The sequence below is a fragment of the Antennarius striatus genome, chromosome 3 (genome assembly GCF_040054535.1).
Source record: "Antennarius striatus isolate MH-2024 chromosome 3, ASM4005453v1, whole genome shotgun sequence".
In the NCBI taxonomy this organism is placed as follows: domain Eukaryota; kingdom Metazoa; phylum Chordata; class Actinopteri; order Lophiiformes; family Antennariidae; genus Antennarius; species Antennarius striatus.
In genome coordinates this window covers 6,669,398-6,690,676 of record NC_090778.1, presented here as the reverse complement: position 1 = coordinate 6,690,676, position 21,279 = coordinate 6,669,398, and the positions used below count along the sequence as shown (strand labels likewise).

General features: G+C 41.1%; 1 protein-coding gene across 15 annotated transcripts in view; it reads left to right on the top strand.

The window, feature by feature from the left end:
* The window catches only part of fbrsl1 (fibrosin-like 1), a 346,529-nt gene that overhangs the window by 90,525 nt on the left and 234,725 nt on the right, over positions 1-21,279 (top strand). The window contains exon 1 of one of the 15 annotated variants that reach the window (XM_068311269.1): positions 800-886. The exons of 13 other annotated variants lie outside the window; for them this stretch is intronic. The gene's annotated coding sequence lies outside the window, so the exon portion shown is untranslated. Of the gene's footprint in view, positions 1-799; positions 887-14,060; positions 14,194-21,279 lie in introns of those variants that run through there. One more of the 15 variants, XM_068311268.1, reaches the window with a different exon arrangement.

Below are 21,279 nucleotides of genomic sequence, written 5' to 3'. Positions count from 1 at the left end.
CCCTACCCATACTGATATTAAACCACCTTCTATCTGTATTACCTTTTCCCACACTCTTATTGACTGTTTAAAGCACTTTTGCGTCTCACGAAAGTCCGAGACTGACAGAACAAGCGCACTTCCGGATTTGTCAGCCGATAGAATTGCGCGTACGGTATCACATGATTGCCAACCAAAAATCCCTGATGAGGTGGACTCGCAATCATTGATGCGCGGTTGCACGAGGGCACACTGAAAGAAGTTACAGGAAATTATAGAAGTTATTTGAAGTCAAGAGTGCTTGGCAAATAAATAAAATGAATGCTATTATCTTTGTTAGTTCTTACGACCGGGCCTGCAAATGTTCCTAGATGGGGGTGGATGTGTTGCCTCTGGACACTGGGTTTGCCATCATATACAGCACCATGTGGTTTTCAGATGTATTTATTGCCAAGCACTGGCTGAGCTGGTCCATGTTATACAGCAAGTGGGCTTCAAATTTCTGTCTGTATTTGCCAATTACTGCACTTTGCCTGAAGCCACCAGTCCCCAATGCGCTGCTGTGCACAACTGCCTGTTCAACCTGATGACTTCGTCATCAGCAGTCGGGGTTCAGTCTGAGAAAATGAAGCAAGATGAATTCGTTATCCCCTTGCTCTGATTGCGTTCTTAAATTTTGCAGCTTGGGGAGCTCCGGTAATTAATTGCTCATTCATGCCATCGAGCCAACCTGCTTCATGGTCAAACAGGGCTTCATGGGGGCTGCCTGATGAATTGACAGTTGTTTCGTTGGTGCTGTTTGCAGGACTTGTTTTGACTCCCTGTTCTACAACGCCATGGGCCCAGATCCTCCACCGGAGCTGAGCAAAGATCAACAGAGGAAATTCCTCTATTTGTAAACTCAAAGGTTTGTTTGTTTTTAGCTGATTCGCTAAGCACTAGCCGTCTGTTCACACTGTTGCTGTAGTCTTTGATGTGTGTTTCCGTGCTACTTTTGCAGTGTTGTGTTGACATTTGACCAGAGTGCTTCTGTAATCTGTTTTCTTCTCTCGCTGCCTGTGAGCAGAAATTGCATAAACATGTCTTTCCTCCATGGGAGGCGAATGGATCACTCCTCATTAAGGGAGAGTAAGGAAGTACGGGAGGAGCACTGCCACCGCTGCTGTTTGATCCCACTGAGTGGAAGCAGGACTGGTACAGGCGTACTTGTACTGTGTATGCATACACACACACACACACACACACACACACACACACACACACACACACACACACACACACACACACACACACACACACACACACACACACACACACACACACACACACCACCATACCTGGCAGCTGCTTGAGCATGCAGTTCAAGGAGCTGAACCCTGACAGAACAAACTTAAGCAGACAGGTTTTATTTCTTTGCCACATGTTGCTGTCAGCCAAACGGGTTAAAACAGAGCTCACTTGCACATCCAGGTTCTGTTCAACCCATCCACCTCAGACACACTAAGTACACAGATCTATTACCACCACCTCTGCTGTCTTGGCTCAGAGACATGTTACCTATCGCAGTTTTGTCTTGCCACACCTGAGAGGACGGTGACAGTAGCGCCTGAGTGGGCACTGTGGAAACCCACCCAGCACCCTGTTCTGACACTACAGCAAGTGATGAAATGTCAGTGGGTCTCACCGGACTATTCAGACCGGGCTACCGATGCTGCTTTTCTCCATGGCCCAGTGCATAACTGACAGGCTGGTTACCGACTGAGATCCAGCTTATGGAGGCTCCAGTGTGGAGTTTCATTGCGGAGGCACTGCTGTAACTTTCATACCAAGATTTGATTTGAAATATATTGATAAAATTCTCATTTTGAGATTTATGTGCTTGTTAAATACAGAAAATGCATTGTGTGTTTACTAAGTGGAATACTTTATCGTGCTTTATGACTTTTATACTTTTCACTTCAATATAAATACAGAGAAATACTTCATATAAAGATGAAATATTCTCTTGCTTGCGTGGAACTTAAATTTGAAGTCAGCTCAATAGTGGGTTTGATTTCAACATGGAAGAAACGTGAGTGGAGATCTGGCTTTTGAAGTTATCAGTGTTCAAAATAATTGTTTTGTTGTGTTTACTGGACAAGTGAAGTTGAATTAATTCCACACACAACTTCATAAATGTTTATTAGAACATGTTTAGGTTTAATTATTCATTTACATATTGTTTTTGTGTTTGTTGAGATTTTAGTTGGTATTTTCTACCTTGTGGTTTTATTCTCATGTGACAACGGACTTCAACGGGGTTTGGCAATTTTACTGATATTTTGAGAATTTTGCAAACTGCCATTTTTCTATTCTATCATCGTTTTTGAAATCAAAACATTGCCACACTTTGTTTTCCGCATGGAGTGTGATACACATAAGTTGCCTGATCAAAGTCACGTGTTATACTGTATGTTACATGTACCGATATATGTCAATACATTGCTTTATTAGTTTTATTCCACTGGTTACTGATAATGTATTACTTAGACATTGCTTTCTCCAGCAGATAGTCTAGACTCCAGCTTAAGGGTTTGGATCCAACTTCCTCTGTTTATGTTCAGCTTGCTCTCATACAAATCCCCATTTCCTGTATGTAAGTGCTGGATTTGTCTGTAATTGGAGAAATGGGGAAAAAAAACCCAACAACTTAAGAACTATTCACTTGCTCCACAGTGAAGGAATAGTCTTTCACATAGATTAAGATGAAACTTCAATGATCCCTGTTGGGAAATGGGTCACTGAAGCAGCAAACCATTTAAATATCTCAGACAGGGGAGTAGAGAGGTATATTAATGAAAGTGAGACAGATGAGGGGGATTAAAATAACAGAACTGTGATTCTACACTAAAGGACATAATAGAAGCAGAAGAACAAGAAGAATGCGCAGAACTAATATGAGTGTGTCGTTGCTCTGTGCACTTATTGGAACTTCCAGTATCTGCAGTCTGTCTGAGTCAGTGTGAATGTACTTCACCTTAAGAGCTGCGGACATGGGTACACAATTCAAACTGTATTGTAACAGCTGTTAAATCATTTAATGTACAAATAGTTAAGAGGATTGGCAATAACTAGCTTTTAACATATAGCCGAAGTGACCCGAACGCTCCCGATCATTAAATATGCACTCGAGTCATGACCTCCTTTCGTCCAATGAAAAACTAAATGATTTTATTTTTACAAGCTACAAGTGCAAATTGATGCACGACACGGCGAGGACCATCAATCGGAAGAAATTAAGAATCCAGTATTATATGGTAGAGTTTGTGTTAAAATCCTAATTGAACAACAAATGGTGAATGTTGAGAGGAGGTAGAAGTGGTGACAGACCGATCAGAAGGTTAGTGAAAGATATTATCAATACTTTTTTGTAGTCTTAGACTTTTAATCCCTATGACCAGCAGGAATAACACGCGATGTATGTAAATGTGTATTCACCTCGTTTGCTATCTTTCATGCCTTTTTAAATTGAAATGAAAAATCATATCGAATTAAAAAAACTAAACTAAACTATGGCATACCAATGGTTTTGATGGTGGTCAAAGTTAAAATGTCTTCTAGTCCAAGTAAAACTTACAAATAAACATTGAGTAATACCAAGAATCAAATTTATTAAAATAAAGGTGTCTAAGTCAAACTTAAAATCTCTTCTAATCTAAGTAAAACTTAAAAGTAAACATTGAGTAATATTTTGTATGACTATCTTTAAATAGTGAATGCAAGTTTTCAATTGTTGAATCTCACATTTATACCTGCATAAAGTGTGTGGGGGTATCCCCCCTAATCCCCCCCCAATCCCCCCACTCCCGCGACAAGCATTGGTCGTCAGCGCGCTGCGCCGCTGTCTTGGACACAGAATGTGGCTTTTTGTTGCTCACTCAATTCTTTTACACTGAGCCACAGTGGCTTGGTCTTACTACTTCCTAGTGCAAGCCCAGAAATGCAATGGGGTCATTGCCAATATTTCCTCTTTCAATTCAGGTCTCAATTGCTATAATGTGCTTAATTTCATCTTCAGCACCAACACTGTCATTGCTCAGGATTGTGCAGTAATTATCTCGGTCCCTCTGGAGTGACATGTAAGGTTTCTGGTCTGTCAGCCTGGGCTGCAGGGAGGTTTCTGTGCCTTCTCTTCTTATCTCTTTCGATCTTGCTCATGGTTAAGCCGCATCATGCCAAGGTTTGAGGAAGGAGACCCCCGTCGTTTCCCTCAGCAATGCTCTGTACCTATTAAATACAGGATTTAAAGTGCACTCGGCAGGGTGCAATTATACAGCCAGCACTGTTATACAGAGTTAAACACATGCCTCCCTCTCTGCTCACTTTTCTGCTGTAGCCTGAAGGTAATTGTATTGCTGTCAGCCCTTTGCTGATGAGTTGCCAGCATAATTGCTTTAGAGTTTGACCTCTGGTTTTTCAAACAAGCACTCTGGTCAAGGATCTGCTCTGGGCAGATGAGGGATGAGAGGGTGGCAGGTGAAAGTGCGTGTGTGTGTGTGTGTGTGTGTGTGTGTGTGTGTGTGGGTGTGGTGGGAGCATGATAAATGCGTTACATCTGTGTTGCCCCTGCGTCCTCTGGCAGATCTCTCTCTGCCTGACTTTAAAAATCAGCACTGAAGTCAATTGGATTTGTATGTATATTACATGCATGGGTATCTGTCTTGGTGACGTTAGTGCAGAAGCACAGAGATGGCTGTCTGAACTGTTACAAATGTTTCAAGGGCAGCCAAATGTCTGCCAGCACTGTATCTAGATATGTTATTCTCTCAAGTATTTAGATCTTCCTCTGCTGCTATTCTGCCAATACAAACAACCAAAACATGACTTGCTTGTCTGCAAAAGCCTGTTGATCTAACATAGTCATGATGTACAGTCTTATATATTATAACTCGCGGGAACCCGTGGAAATTCCACAATAAAACAATAATATCAGACTTCATACCAAACTTATGAAAACAATGTATTGGTATTATAAACCAAGCACACCCAACATATTCAAAAATCAACGTGGTGTCGTACCAACTTTGTGCTGGGAAATCATGGATTGCGCTGGGCAGGCATTGCAAAGTAGTAGATGAATGTTAGCAGGCTAACTGGAGACAGAAATCTAATTAATCGTGAGATTGGGAAAGGAGCTAATGTTTAAGGAAAACGCACCTGTCAAAACATCAAGTGGAAAAGACATTTTAGAGAAATGATAGTTCTGTTAGCTGACTACATGAGCAGAGCTGTATGTAGTTACATAAAGGAGCGTTTTGTCACATGCCTGAGGAGCATTTTGGATACTACCACTCCAAACGGAAACCATAGCTGGACAGACTGTTCGTGCTAGCCAGCTACTTTCACTCAGAATTCGTTGCCGTTTTCTGTGTAGTTCCTCTGTTTGGACTCTGCTCAAAAACATGAAAATTGTTGGAATAGTTATGACACTCTAAAATTATGTTAACTGGGAAGTCCATGTATTGTTATTTCTTCTCCTAACATACATGCATTTGGCCATATTGTTCACGTTAGTCCTTCTGGCAGATGCGCTGTGATTGGTTGGGCACCGTGATTGGTTTGGAGCTTGATTGACAGGTAGTGGGTGGAGTTGGTGACAGCATGACACTTTTCAAGTGAGCTTATTCAAATACATAGGTGGGGATAATAAATACAATGCGCCCTCGTGCATTTGCACATCCTGGCTCGCGACTTCACCTTATCGTGGATTTTTGGTAGGCAGTCACATGATACCGTAAGCACATTCTATTGGCTGATGGCATCTGGAAGTGGGCTATGTTCCATCAGTCTCTGACTTACGTGAGACACAAGTGCTTTAAACAGTCGATAAGAGTGTGGGAAAAGGTAATACAGATAGAAGGTGGTTTAATATCAGTATGTGGAGGGTTCATAAATGTTTAAATTACCATAAGTAATATCGTTTGTTGCTCTATTGACACACACACAGACACACATGAGCTCAAAATGAAGTTGCCGCTGCAGCTTTAGAACCCCATATAAAGTCAATTATTTGTCTTTTTTATTTTTTCTAATCATGGAGTTTTAATAATTATAAAATATTCCTTGAGCCATGAAAAGAAGTTTAAAATTCTGGCCACCGAAAATCAACAGGGACTCTCGATTGGCAAAAAAGGTCAATTTACAATGAGTCATCTACCCATCCATCCATCTTCTAATCACCACTTTATCTGCCGTGGCGGGTCACGGGAGCTGGAGGCTATCCCAGTTGGCTAAGGGCATGAGGCGAGGCAAACTCCGGGCAGGACGCCAGTGTGCAGCGGAGCCACACAGAGACAGACATCCATGCACGCACACACTATGGGCAGTTTGGAACAGCCAATTAACCTGAAGCATATGGTTTTGGTGATGGGTGGAAGCCGGGGAACCTGGAGAGAACCCACGCGACACGGGGACAACATGCAAACTCTACAGAGTGGGACTCGAACACGGAACCGCCTTTCTGTGCGGCAACAGCGCTACCCAATGCGCCACTGTCAGCCTACTCTCCGAGAATGTCTGGCGGAATGTTGGGATCGAACCACCAATATCTGGGCGATGTCTGGTCTTACGACATCTACTCTACTGTTGAGCCAGTGGTGCCCAAAGGAGGTTTGGACATGTGATACCAGGTATATGTCTGTCACATATGTGTGTGGTGGACCTTAGTACTGTGTATGTAAAGGCTTTTACGCATTGTGTATTGAGGAGTAAAGTGTGATGTGTGTTGTGTGTGAATAATCAATGGAGGGAGAGCAGTTTGCAAGCAAAGGAAACACAAAGCTTTCAAGCAAACCTGAAAGGGGAAGAAATAAAATGAACAGCTAAGATGACGGAACAATCATCTGGGCTTGCACTAGGAGGTAGTATGACTAGGCCACTGTGGCTCAGTGTGAAAGAATTGAGCAAGCCACAAAAGGCACATTCTGTGTCCAAGACAGTGGCGCAGTGAGCGGACGACGACGCTCTTTGCGGGAGGCGTGGGGGGGACACCTCCCCCTGGGGGGTCCGGGGGGGCCTCCCCCGGGAAATGTTTTAGAAAATGGGGTTGTTTTCCTGCATTCTGGTGCATTCTGAGGATAAAATCTTCTGTTCAGTTTACCTACAAAAATACACTGAACTCAACAGTTCAAGCTTAACTGGAGGTCCAAAGAAATTTAACAAAGTACATTGTTTTTTCAACTAACATATTGTAATTTCAAAGAAGAAACAGAAAACACAGCATGTGCAGCAATAACGGCACCTCTCTTTAATATTTAGTTGCACACCCTTAGGCAGTGTTGACAGCTTCCAAACGTTTCTTGTAGCCATGTACGAGCTTCTTGCACTTCTCAGCTGGTATTTCCTCCCACTTTTTCTGTGCAAATTGTTCAAGCTCTTGAATATTTGCCGATTTCAGTTCATACCAAAAATTTTCAATTGGATTGATATCACGACACATTGCTGGCCATTTTAAAAGAGTCATTTTTTCCCTTTTCGACCATTCCTGTGTCCTTTTGGATGCATGCTTTGGGTTGTTGTCTTGCTGGAAGATCCATGATCTTCGACTCAAACCAAGTTTACTAACACTGTGTAGGACAGGTTGTTCAAGAATGTCTGGGTAATTCTCCAATGTTATGATTCCTGTGATACGATGAAGGCCTCCAGTACCAGATGCAGGAAAGCAGCCCCACAACATTATGGGTCCTCCACCATGCTTAACTGTTGGGAGGGTGTTCTTTTCCTTGTAGGCTTCATTGCACCGTCTGTAAACAAACTGTTGGTGTGCATTGCCAAAAAGCTCTATTTTTGTTTCATCGGTGCACAAAACATTTTCCCAGAAGGATCGTGGTTTGTTCAGGTACTTCTTAGCAAAGATTAGTTGTTCCTTTTTATGTCTTTGCCTCAGTAATGGTGTCTTCCTTGGCCTTCGCTCATACAGCCCTGCTTGGTTTAGTGTGCTGCATATGGTACCTGTTGAAACCATGACCCCAGATGGTTCCATGTTGGCCTTCAGGTCTTTGGATGTTTGACATGGTGTTTTTCCCACCATTGGCACCAATCTTCGAAGACTTCTGTCATCAATTTTTCCCTTTCCCTCAGATCCAGGGAGATTCAGTTCCATGCTTGTGAAACTTCTCAATCACATTACGCACTGTTGAAACCGGGATACCAAGATCTTTGGAGATGGCCTTGCAGGTTTTGTGTTTGCAAGTTATCGCACTCCTGATGTCCTCAGATAGCTCCTTTGTTTTCCCCATTGTGAAAAAGGAACAGGGGGATAACAGGTGGCTTTTTAAAACACGGAAGTAATCATTCATTAGTTAATTCATGTCACATGGGTACTGGCAATTGATCACATGTGATTCTCATTTTTGGTTTACCAAAGATGAGTCACAATGTGTTTCCATATTGATTTACAGGAAAGGGTGCCATTACCAGTGACACAGCACAATTTCTCTATTTTTTTCCTCCCATTGTTTATTGTTTTAAATCGCTGTTTATCATTTTCTCTTTTATATCAAAGACAAGTTCTCTATAGAAAACCAAAGTTTCACCTAATTCATTTTTTCAGAAGATATTCCACATTATGTACCTAAACTTCATGGGTGCCAATAATGGTTAGCAGGACTGTAGATAGATTGATGGATAGATGGATTGATTGATTGATTGATTGATTGATTAATAGCACGTGGGTTCATTTGGAATCTCTTTAATGTCCCCATCTGTCATCATTACGTCCGTCTAGCTGTCTTTCTGAATTGCACATTTTTTCCATTTGTAGACTTATTTTATTTTTTGTGGATTCTATGCTTTGGATGGGTAAAACATTGATTTTGTTCACAACATAACTTGGAAACTACACATTCTAGCTTTACTAAACTTGATCCATAAATTATTATGTTTCTGCAACTGCTTCTCATTGAGTTATTGAGAAAATCGCACATTTTCTCCATAGCATATATCCATTACTGTAGACCCACTGAAGGAATAGAGGTCACGTCTTACTCTATACATTCTGCAGATGTCGGGGGGGATATGTCATTGTCAGGTGACTCTTGGTGGAAAGTACAGTATTTTCTGAAGGGGGGGAAATGGATTTATTCACTCAGTTTTTGCTGTTCGAACATTTTCCAAGAGAGGATTCAAGATACCAAAGGTGAGCATTTCAAATGACTCTTTCGGGGGACGCTCATCAGCTTTTGCTTTCATTTTTGTCAGAGGTCCCACTGCAGTAATCTTTAAATATCCTCTAGCGTTAGATGAAACAGTTGTAGCAACACAGAATTTGACACAACTTCACCTTCTTCCAAGATTCATTGAGAAGAAAAAATGATCCAAAGAGGTAAAAACTCCAGCAACACGTATCAGGAACAAGTGATTCATTCATCAGGGGATATTTATAAAACACACTGTAAACAACATTGACACAAAAAATGAAGATTAAAATCAACCTCAGCAGATTTTGCAAAACCTTTGGGAATTTAGTGGTCACACTTTTTTTTTTTTTTAGACCTTCCAATGTTTTTTTGCTGCTTATTTTTTTGACAGACCAGGGGTTTGCTGAAAAATTAGGAGGGAAATCCCTTTCGTGTGTTTCAAATAAAGTCATCATCCCTGGGTGTTGAACAGAATTTCAAGAACATACCGTGATAAAAGGATGTTGACCTTACTGTGGCGCTGTGTGGCTTTATACATATCTAAAGTTTCTTCTTCCATGTCAGGCATCTCTAGGATTCTCCTCCATGTCGGCTTCCTGCTGTGAGAATAGAGTTGACTCCTCGCACTGCTTCTGCTCGCAGCGGGACACGCTCAGAAATTTGGCTGATGTCAAAACACTTCTGCTGCCGCCCAAGTTAGCGTTTGGGAAATAATCTGTTATTTCTCATTTGTGTTTTGATTTAGCTTTGTAGGGGAGCAGGAAGCGAGAATGGCTGTCAAAATGTGAGCAGTCGGTAATGCAGACAGAAATAACATGTTTGTTAATACTTGTCATTTATTGTTCTGTAGGCCTTTCATTAACACCCTTGTTGTGAAAAGCAGACTGAACAGTTGGTTCGGAATATGCTGAGCTGATTTGTTGACAGTGTGAGATCAACATTTTTCATTCATAGGAGTTCATTTGTTATCCTTTTCCACCAGTGGAAATAGCTGTTGCCGAGGCAACATTTCCTCTCTGTGTGTAAGGGTGTGAGGATCAGATAAGTCAGAGGAATGACACCCAGCTGTATTTTGGGCTGCAGTGTGTGGGCTGAGCATCAAAAAGCAGGGAGCTTCCTGTGACAATGGGTGGGAGGTTCACAGGACATATTGCTCTCCATAGAAAGCCTTTTTCCTGTCAGACACTCAGCGTAATGTCTCAAGAAGGGCCTGTGGGAAGTGAGACCTGCCACATCTGTTGATTGCTTCTTTTTCCTCAGAACTCACTCATTTTCAGTTTTTCTCTTTGTCATTGTTGAACAACTGTCATATTAATGAAGTAATAAGTATGTTTGCAGTTGTAAAAAGATAAATCAGTCAGGTGATTCTATACGTGCATTTAAATTAAGAGGAAATTTAAGAGCTGCAGTTTGTGGCCATGGTGTGCTGGCAGTGGCTCAGCGGTAGAGCAGACGTGTTAAGACCAGACATTGCCCAGCCGTCTGCGACTCGATTCCCGCTCCTGCCAGACATCTTTAGAGTGTGACCTGACAGCGGGAGGTTTCAGCTCACCTCCCAGCCACTGCCGAGGCGCCCTTGAGCAAGGCACCGTCACAATTGTTTTTTCAGCAACCCTAGCATGTTAGCTCTACGGATGGTGAGGTCAACAGGTCTACCACTCTCAGTTTGTTTTCAAGTTTCAAGTTTATTAATTTTTATATAGCCCAGATTCACAAACAATGTCTCAAAGGGCTTTACAATCTGCACATGGACGATATCCCTCTGACCTTTGTGCACTGCAAGCAGTGCGACCCTCGCATCGGATAAGGAACAACTCCCCCCAAAACCCTTTTAACAGGGGAAAAAATGGATGGGAGAAACCTCAGGAAGACTGCAGAGGAGGGACCCCTCTTCCAGGAGTGGACAGACGAAGCAATAGATACCGCATGTACAGATTAACACAATAATAATAACAGTAACAATAACAGTAACAAAAAATGTATAACAAAGGCATGCCGATCCATCCAGTAGAGCGAGTCACCACCAGCCGATGAAGCACACAGAGGTCACCGATTGCCGAGGATCCACCACTCTGAGGACAGACCAAACAGTGCCTAAGTCATTGAGCTCAAAAAAGTTATAGTCAAGGTTACTCTGGCAAAACCCCAAAACCACAGCAGAACCAAATGAGGCAGAACCAGCACTCCCCTAGTGTATGGTGAAACAGGACCACTGTACAGCTTGTGCTATTGCCAGCCATGGAAGCAGACAGAGGTAGCCGATTGCCGATGATCCACCACACAAAGGCCTGTGAGAGAGAACAGCAGAAGAAGGGAGAGAGACAGAGACAGCAGGGGCGAGAGTGGTGCTAGAGGGACCAGAATAGCAGAGGATTAATGGGAGGCAGGGGCCTAACTAAGAAATCCTATGACTCATCGGCAGGACTAGGCTAAACCTAAACATTGAGACTGCCACCCCCGATATTACTTATATGTTAGGTCGAACAGATATGTTTTGAGTCTAAATTTAAAGACATTTACAGATTCAGACTGTCTAATACTTATAGGGAGGTTATTCCACAAGAAAGGGGCACGATAGGAGAAGGCCCTCTGGCCAGCTGACTTCTTTTTAAATCTAGGAACACACAAGAGACCTGTATTCTGAGAGCGGAGAGCCCTAGTCGGCGTGTAAGGTTTAAGAAGATCAGACAGATAGGTTGGAGCAAGCCCATTAAGGCTTTTGTATGTTAATAAGAGTACCTTAAAATCGGATCTAACATGAATCGGTAGCCAGTGTAATGCAGCCAAAACTGGGGTGATATGGTCAAATTTCCTAGTTTTAGTTAATATTCTTGCTGCTGTGTTCTGAACCATCTGAAGGCACCTAGTTCTAGACCGAGGCAACCCTGATAACAGAACATTACAATAGTCAAGTCTAGAGGACACAAAGGCATGAATCAAAATTTCTGCATCAGCCATGGCTAAAGAGGACCTAATTTTGGAAATATTACGTAGATGAAAGAAGGCGATCTTTGTCACCTCTTTAATATGCTTGTCAAAGGCAAGAGTTGAACCTAACGTTACTCCAAGGTTCTTGACTGTTGAATGTGGGTTATAAGACAGTTATCTACAGATATTGTTAGGTGTTGAAATTGGTTTATATGTCGCGTAGGGCCAATGATTAACATTTCAGTTTTGTCTGGGTTTAGGAGCAAGAAATTACTGGACATCCAACTATTCACAGCAGAAATACAGGCCTCTAGTTTAATTAATTCAGATCGATCATCTGCTTTTATGGGCATATAAAGTTGTGTGTCATCCGCATAACAGTGGAAACTTATTCCAAAGCTGCGTATAATTTGACCAAGAGGTGCAACATACAGGGAGAATAATAGACGACCAAGGACAGACCCCTGAGGTACGCCATATTTGACGTCGGAGAAGGCAGAAGTTTTATTATTGTAGGAGACACATTGTGTCCTATCAGATAGATAAGATTTTAACCAAGCAAGAGCTAACTCACAGACACCAAACTGTCTCTCCAGTCGGTCAAGGAGTATACAGTGATCTATAGTATCAAACGCTGCACTAAGATCCAAAAGAAGGAGAACAGAAGTGGTATCAGAGTCCAGATTTAATAGGAGATCATTCACAACTTTGGTAAGTGCTGTTTCAGTGGAATGGCGGGCCCGAAAAGCTGATTGGAATGGTTCGAAAAGACCTCTTAATGATAAATAATCTAAGAGCTGTTGAGATACTACCCTTTCTAGTATTTTAGATAAGAATGGAAGGTTAGAAACTGGTCTGTAATTATTTAAAGACTCTTGGTCGAGATGTGGCTTTTTAAGCAGAGGAAAGAAATTTCGACTTACATAATGTAAAAACACAGTATCTGATCAGTAGCTGATACTTGAATCTCCCACAGGTTCCTGAACGCTACATTCTCATAGCTGCTCTGCTATTGGCTATTACCTATTATGTATCTTCCTGGCATCCCATTGGTTAAGAGGGTTGCCACTCCACATCTGTGTGGAGCTTGTAGATCGGTGCTAATGCAGTGTCTTTGGCATTCGGCACTCGACCCATGAGGTGTTCTGATAGTTTTGCGCAAATATAATGACTTTTTGAGTATTCGCTATGGACTCAAAGAAAGTGACGGAGAGAAGAGGAAAAGAAAAGATGAAGAAAAGAGTTTTTTTTGTCCATACAAACAAAGCAAGAGATCATAGAAAAGCATGAAAAAAGGATGCGTTTGGTTGATCTCACCAAAGAATACGGCCGTAATGCATCTATAATCGCCACGTTATTAAAACAAAAGGAAGTTTAAGGAGTTTAAGGCATTGCGTGGGTGGTTGGAGAAGTTCAAAAGGAGGACTGGAATTCACTCTGTTGTTCGGCATCATGAGATAGGAGTGCATGAACCAAAGAGGGCAAAAAACAATGAGGACAGCAGTTAAAAGGTAAATGACCATCATTTTTATTCTTTACTCAATTCTTTGTTTTTTGCGTTATGCACAACTCTCATTTATTGTGTAATAATCTAAACGTAGCATGTATTCGTTACATTTTTTGATGCATTTTTATGCTTTATAAAACATGTCGGAATTTTTGTGGGCTTGGAACGGATTAGGGCATTTGTATGGAAAACTCTACCTATGTAATTTTCTACTTACGTAATTTCTTCCGGAACCAATTAATTTCGTAAGTGGAGGTACCACTGTATATACTGTATATGCATGTACAAAAGTACAGTGTAAAGATAATTTCCCCATTGTGTGGATAAATAAAGTGCTTTAATATTCAATCTTAATCTTTCAAACTTCAAACACTAGGAGGGATTAATACGCCTAGTGGTGGAAAACAATAAAGAAATAAAAGCCTCCAGTGCGTGCTGGGATGATGGCTGGATGAGAAATGCATCAGCTGTAACAGCAGCAGCAAAGTGATCAACGGCAGAGAGCGACTAAGGGAGTCTGACAGCTAAAATAAACTGCTCAGCTGGCGTCGGCCAACTGCACTGACACGACAACCGATGAAGTGCAAAAACGCTACTTGAGCGGTAAGTTAATGTAAGGGTAACTCCGCAAAAGTGGTAAATAAACAGGATATGATTCACAGGCATTCTCTAAGTAACATAAAATGTTTTGAAGCACAACATTATAGACACATGGACAGAATATTCTCTAATTAGCATGCTTGGATCTGCACCAATGCTGTAACTCTAAACAGCATTAAGACTGATTCATAATGTGTATTTTAGAAATTAGAATAAATTCAAACACAAATCATTATCATTTGCTTAAGACATAACCAAATTACACTATATTGGCTATTAGTGAATGTTGTAGTGTCAATATTGTGACCCTATCTTTAAGGGGATTTAAGAACAGTCATGTGGCTCGCAGATGCAGGGAAGACCACGTCCTACCTTCCCTTTAATTTATTCCTTTATTTGTCTTTAAGTCCTGCAGTGTGAGGTGTGCAGCACTCATTACTGTGTTTGTTGGAGCCATTTTGCAGAACTACATCTGCTGTTTATTGTTGTGCTGCACCTCCCTGTTATCGCTGCATTCCCCCCATTCTTCTCCCCTCAGCACTCGCGGGCCAGATGGTGTCACCGCTGGAGCTCGTTCAGCCCTCGCACATGTATGCAGCACAAACCCTCATAATCACATAAACACACTTGTAGCAACGTGCACAAATTAATTAGTTGCAAATTCAGGCAGACCGTTACTGCAATATACTATGCTAGACGTAAAATAAGTGTGTGCCTTTTCTCACAGACATTAACATGCGTAAGCATAAATCAACACACACTGCCACAGGAATGTTTGGAATGCACATAGATAACATTGTAAACAGCTCTTGTTATATTCATGGTGCGTGCAGTCATGTTTATTCATCGATTTATATATGCACATGGGGAAGATTCATAAACATGAATATACACTTCATGTTTACATATCCACGAGCAAGACTACATAGCCCTGTTGAGCACTTTAAGGGTCATAAATGCTTTATTCTCATTCCACTGGCTTAAAAAAAATAATCCGGTAGAAAGCAACAAAAGAAAGCCAGGGAAAGAAAGAGGAAGAAGAGGGAGACCTATTATCAGCTGCACACACTGCAGCAGAGTTACAAGGCCAAAACAAAATGTCAAGACAAACAGCCACTGGAAAACCACCTAAAAGGCTATGAAACACTGGAAATCTCTCTGGAATCCACTCGCCGACACCATATCAGGCTGTGAAATGTTTGGGCTTGGGTTGTGAAGCAAAATTGGCAACCCCAAAGCCACAAGAGCCATTATGTAATCCAAACTTGGTACATGTTTTACCCGCCATACTCCTTTTTATTACCATATGTCACATAACTGCTATCATTGTTTGTATTTACACACAGCTGTTTCCTGTCAAACATTTGGATGCTAACGTCAGGATTACTATCTCACGTATATCAAAAAACAAATAATTGTGATGCAGTACAGCAGGTACTGTACATCTCAAGTGTGGTGGGGTCTTGGTATATTTTTTGATACTTTTTTGTACTTGCACTGGTTATGTTGCTTTTACCAGTTGCTGTTACTTAGAATTTTCCCTTCTGGGACTAATAAAAGGAATATATTGGATTAAGCTTCCACCGATAGTAGCATCTAACAGTATAAAGGCAGAGGAAGAGCCTGATGGACAATTAGTGTACTGGTATTGACCTCACCACCTCATTTCTCACATCGGGCATTTTAAATAATGCCCGATGTGAGAATGTAAGTCAAAGAAGATGGCTCACTGAACATCCAAATTATAGTACGGTAATCGATAAATCCGTCTGGACTCAAACTGACTACTACTGCAGCTAATTGCAGGAGGTAGTGAGTTATACTGTAGTTTTTAGTTTTTATTTCCCTTAAAATCAGTGGCTCTTCTTGGTTTTAGCCATGCAGTTCTACTGATTACCATAATGTGTAAAACATCCGATTCCTACCAATAACGTGTGAGAGAGGAAGCCATCCAACAGGTTAGATTCTGTTTGCTGTACGTCATTGTGCAGCATTAAGGTGACCCAAGAGGGATGAGCGGGTCACATTGCCTCTTCATCACCCCAATATCCTGTAACACACCGCATCCACAGAAAAACATGAAATAGCATTCACTCATTAAGGATTAGGCCCTCGAACTACAAGGAGAACAGGTAAAATTTACCATTGATTAACAAAAGGTGGAAAGGATGCGGTTCATTTAATCCCCGCTCTGGAAAATGGTGGAACATTCATAGTAGAAATGTGTTTTTTCTCTTGTTCACAGCTCGTTAAGCTTCTTGGGACAGAATGCGCTCTCCTTTCTGTGTTCGAGTCAATAACCCTATGATTATATGCTTTGAGAGCAAGGAGAGGTCGGATGAATGAACAACGCTCTAAATTAATCAAAGGTGTGTTTGATGTAGCTGACAGCAGTATTAGATGGGAAGATGGGAGGTGTTCTCTCTGCTGTCTCTGTAGTGCTTCACACATTTGGAACTATAAAAGCTAGTGAGCGCCGCGTGATTAAATCAATTCAGTCTAAATCATGACAAGTCAGAGTGATTTATGACATGCCACAAGATGTGGTAATGCGCACAGAAATCAGTTCAATGTTTGAGCAATAAATCTGCATACTTGGGTCAACTTAAGAAGAGCTAAACACTGCTGGAATGGTGGAACAAATGGTTGTTGCTGTATTTTACATCATACGGAAAGTTTTGTCTTTGAATGTTGATCTCTTTGGACACTTTACACACCAGATCTAATAAGGAAAAATATTCTACAACTATTATACATACTGTTACAGAACCTGAGAGGTGATGTTTTTACCTTGTGAGAACAAAATAAAAATGTGTAACACCGTAAAATATAGATGTACAGTTTGAACTGCAGATTCAATTGTTGCAATCAACTTTTTAACACTAGATCAAGTGCGAATATCTCCGAGTAGACAAGGGAACTTACGCCACCACTGTCAAGTCTGAGAAATATTATAATCAAATTTCTTATAGTACAGGCTTGAAGTGGTGTCATTGCAAATTAAACCTTAAAGTTAAATCATGTAAGGAATCAAATTTTATTCCCTCTGTGTTTTAAGATCTCTCCCTGAACAGTCATTTCTATTGCAGTGCAAACTTCCATCTCTGCTGTTGTTTAATCTGGTTATTTAAAAAACGTATTAACTCATACTGCAGAATTCTGTGCTGAACAGAAGATAGTCCTGCAGTGGCTGTTTTTTAGACTTTCAAACAGCTGTTTTTCTAAAAGCTGTTTGGTGGCATTGTCTTATCTAAAGGGAAGTGTACCTCGCAGAGCCTTTTGTCTAGAAATAATTACTGGCCTCAGACAAAGTGCAGTGGAAAAACAGTGATGTCGTGCCTTAGGCAGTGGCTCAGCGGTAGAGCAGATGTCCTGTAGACAGATCGCCCCAACCATCGGCGGATCGAATCCCGCTCCCGCCAGGACATCTTCGGAGGGAGTGTGAGCTGACGGTGGGAGGTGTCAGCTCACCTCTCGGCCACTGCCGAGGTGCCCTTGAGCAAGGCACCGTCCCCCCTACAAGCTGCTCAATTGGGGCGCGTTCCTGAAGCCGCTGCCCGTCACTCTGCCTCCCTATGTGTGATGTTTGATGTGAGGGATTAATAAAGTGTACTTCTTCTTCTTCTTCTTCTACCCATCACTATTCCTCTCTATTCTCCTTCTCCATTGCACCTCCAGTCTTCTTCTGCACCCCTGTTTCCATTAGTGAACCCTCTGCCCTGTGTTTATGCGTGCTTCATGAAGACATTGCAAGTAGCTTCAAGGTTACTCACATTGCTGTAAGCAGAATGGGATAAACCTTCCTTTGGGAGCTGACTGTTCTTCCATGGAGGATCTCATGACCACGTAATGCCATGCACTTTATTTTTGCTGGCATGGAAACCTGTGTTGGATTTTATCCTCACACACACACACACACACACACACACACACACACACACACACACACACACACACACACACACACACACACACGCGCTGGACTCCGGAACAGCAACAAAGCTCTCCCATACTGTTGCCAGGGTAACGTGGTTGGGTCAGACCAGTCGAGTGGACTCACTTGTTCAAGGCTGAGCCACTTCTTAATGATCACTGTCACATTTGGCCCCAGGATGAACAGGGTGAAATGAGGGGACTCGCCCCCCTGACCAGTTTGTCTTAATGGGATTTATAGAAATGAATGACACTTTTCTTTATTCAGGACCAAGACAAATGAAGAGGCATCCAGGACTTGTAAAGAAACATTGAAAGTATTGTTTTGGTGACGCAAAGGGTTCCTACATATACATTTAAAAGGCCTTTTCTTAACTAAATTCAGACTGCGTACCTGTTTGATCATCTGTGCTGCAGCAAGGTATTGCAATTATTTGCATCAGTATTTTACCCTTTTCATTTGAAAATGAGTTTTTAATAGAACAGTGTGCGGTAAGGTTTCTCCATTATGAGTTGAAATAATTTAATAACCATTTCATAAAGAAAAAATCCACGTCAGGCCATTGGCATATGGAAATGATATCTCAAGTAAGCCATAGCTGGTAGACACAGTGATGGATTACCCCTCTCCTGCAGCTATTATGGATCTATTATCGGAGTTGTGGACTGTGAATAAATGGAAATCACACAGCTAGACAATTGGAATCTGTTTATTACTGATACAACACAGCAGGCATGGTGTCACAACAATGATAATATGTGCAAAAGTACTAAACAAAGTGTAATTGTTCTGTGGCTCTCAGGCTTACATATTAAAAATCAACACATACCAATTAAACCTAGTGCACCTTTTTACACTAAGACACATCTGCTTCACCATCCTGAGTGTCTGTGTTGTGTTGTGAGATGAGATTTAAACGAGGGGTCTTGTCAAGTTAGCAAAGAGCTTATGCACAGCGTAGGTGGCACGTCATTTCATTTTCTAAGATAAGCATAGTTCAGCCCTGAAATAAGATCTGCTGCTTTTACTTGGTTTATTTACTGCTTTGAGTTCCTCATATTTGTTGCAGCATCATTATCTACCATCTCCACCTCTGATTGTGGTGAATTATCCCTGGGAGCATTTGATAAAGTCTCACAAGTCTAGATACCTGTGCGCCATGACTACCAACAAAACGTTATGACAATAAAATAATTCTTGTTCCAGTTAAAACCTCACCCACTGATGTGTCCTCCACTGAAATGCTACAAAACATAAAGTCAAAGACTCTCATGTGTGCTCTTATGTATTTAGTCTTATTGTCTACCAAAGACATCCAGTTAAATGACATGAATTATAGACAGGATCTTCTCAGATCTTGTCTTAGTGAGTCTTATTCTGACAAGATTTTCAAATAAGGTCTCTGACCCAATTTGTTCCTATTGACACATTGGGCTTCATGAACTTGTTCCTGTTGTACAATTCTGGACAGGTTCTTCTCGTGGGATTGAGGTGACAACTCTGAACTTCTCACTTTCTTATGCAGTGTTGAACAGCTTTCTAGTATACTCATAAGGTTTTAGAATGGAGCTTAATCTGTAACACAAGAGTACTTTTTTAGAACTCCAGGTTCTTTGAGGATTATACGTTGAAGTAGCTCTTTTTGAGTGACAGCTTTACCCATTGCTACCCCTAGAGGCTCCACTACAAACACTGTCAGTCTGAATAAGTCACAAACACAAAAACATTTAACCCCAGGCCACTTATGACACAACTAACGGCTGTGTTTTCTTTGACAGCTAGAGGGAGAGAGGATGATGGACTAGTGACATGATTGAAATGCCACGTAATTATGATGGATGGTTTTGATTGGAAGTTGCACTCGGCCAGTCGTAATACTGGAATGACCCAGAGATGTCCTTAGAAACGATTCTTTAACAACATTTGTGTTTTCTTTGGAATCAAAAACAGCCTAAAAAAGATATGAACGATGGAGTTAAACAAGTCTGTTTAGATCAGTGAGATTAATAAACAATGTTTTCTTCAATTTACAATGATCCCAATGTTATGGACATGTAGTTGATGATCCTGTGCATGCCACTGATGGAATACAATAATATATTGTTGGCTTTACCCCTACACTTAAAAAAAGAATACTGCATGTTACTTAATTCAATCAGTGAAACAAATATTGAGTAGATATGAAAGCTCTCAAATCTGTTAAAACCTGAGCAATGAGTAAAATCTAAGTAATATTTTCTAGTATCTCTGAACGAATTGATTTTGTTCAATTACCTACACGAATTGAGTAACTGAGTTTGGGGGGAGGGGGGTTGCACCCCAAGATGAGGGTGGATGGCACCTTGCTCAATGGCACCTCGACAGTGGCTGGGAGGTGAGTTGACATTTCCCACTGTCAGCTCACACTCCGAGGGATGTCCTGGCAGGAGCGGGATTTGAACCACTGATGGCTGGGCGATCCGTCTCCAAGACATTTGGTTTTTGTTTCTACCGCTGAGCCACTGCCAGAGTGAGTGACCAGCGCCCCAAAATCCTAAAACTGCAGAATCAGGTCCCTTCTGTTTACTAGATGTTTTTAAGTTGTTAGTTACGTCTTCAATAAAATTTAGTTGACTTCTTTAATAATTGCACTTATTAAAACTAACTGATATTTGTTAATATATTCTCAAAAAGGTTGGTGAAACATACACTTGTTATTACAAATATTTAAACCACGTAATCTGTGAGTCAAATAATACTTTATTTTAAGTAAGTAAACTTAATTTACATGTGTCTATTTCACACAAATATTCCTGTTGGAGTTTTACTAATTAATTGTGATGTAGTCAAATCAAATACTCATCATGATGATATTCAGAATTTTTATTGAGCATGCATAAGTATATATTACTGTCACATTTACTAGGTCCTTGAATCATTTTTTAGAGTGTATAGAAGGTTTTCAATAGAAACATGATCTCATGTAAATTAAATGATGTATTCATATGAACATATCTGGATTACAATTCTAAATATACTTAATCAGAGGACCTGGTGAGTGACAGAAAGTTCATCTGATGTAGCACTTTTACACAGAAATGACTCATCTGTATGGCAATGGCAGAAAAAATGTTTTCAGTCTAATTCAGAACTGGAGAAAATCTCATCCCAACATT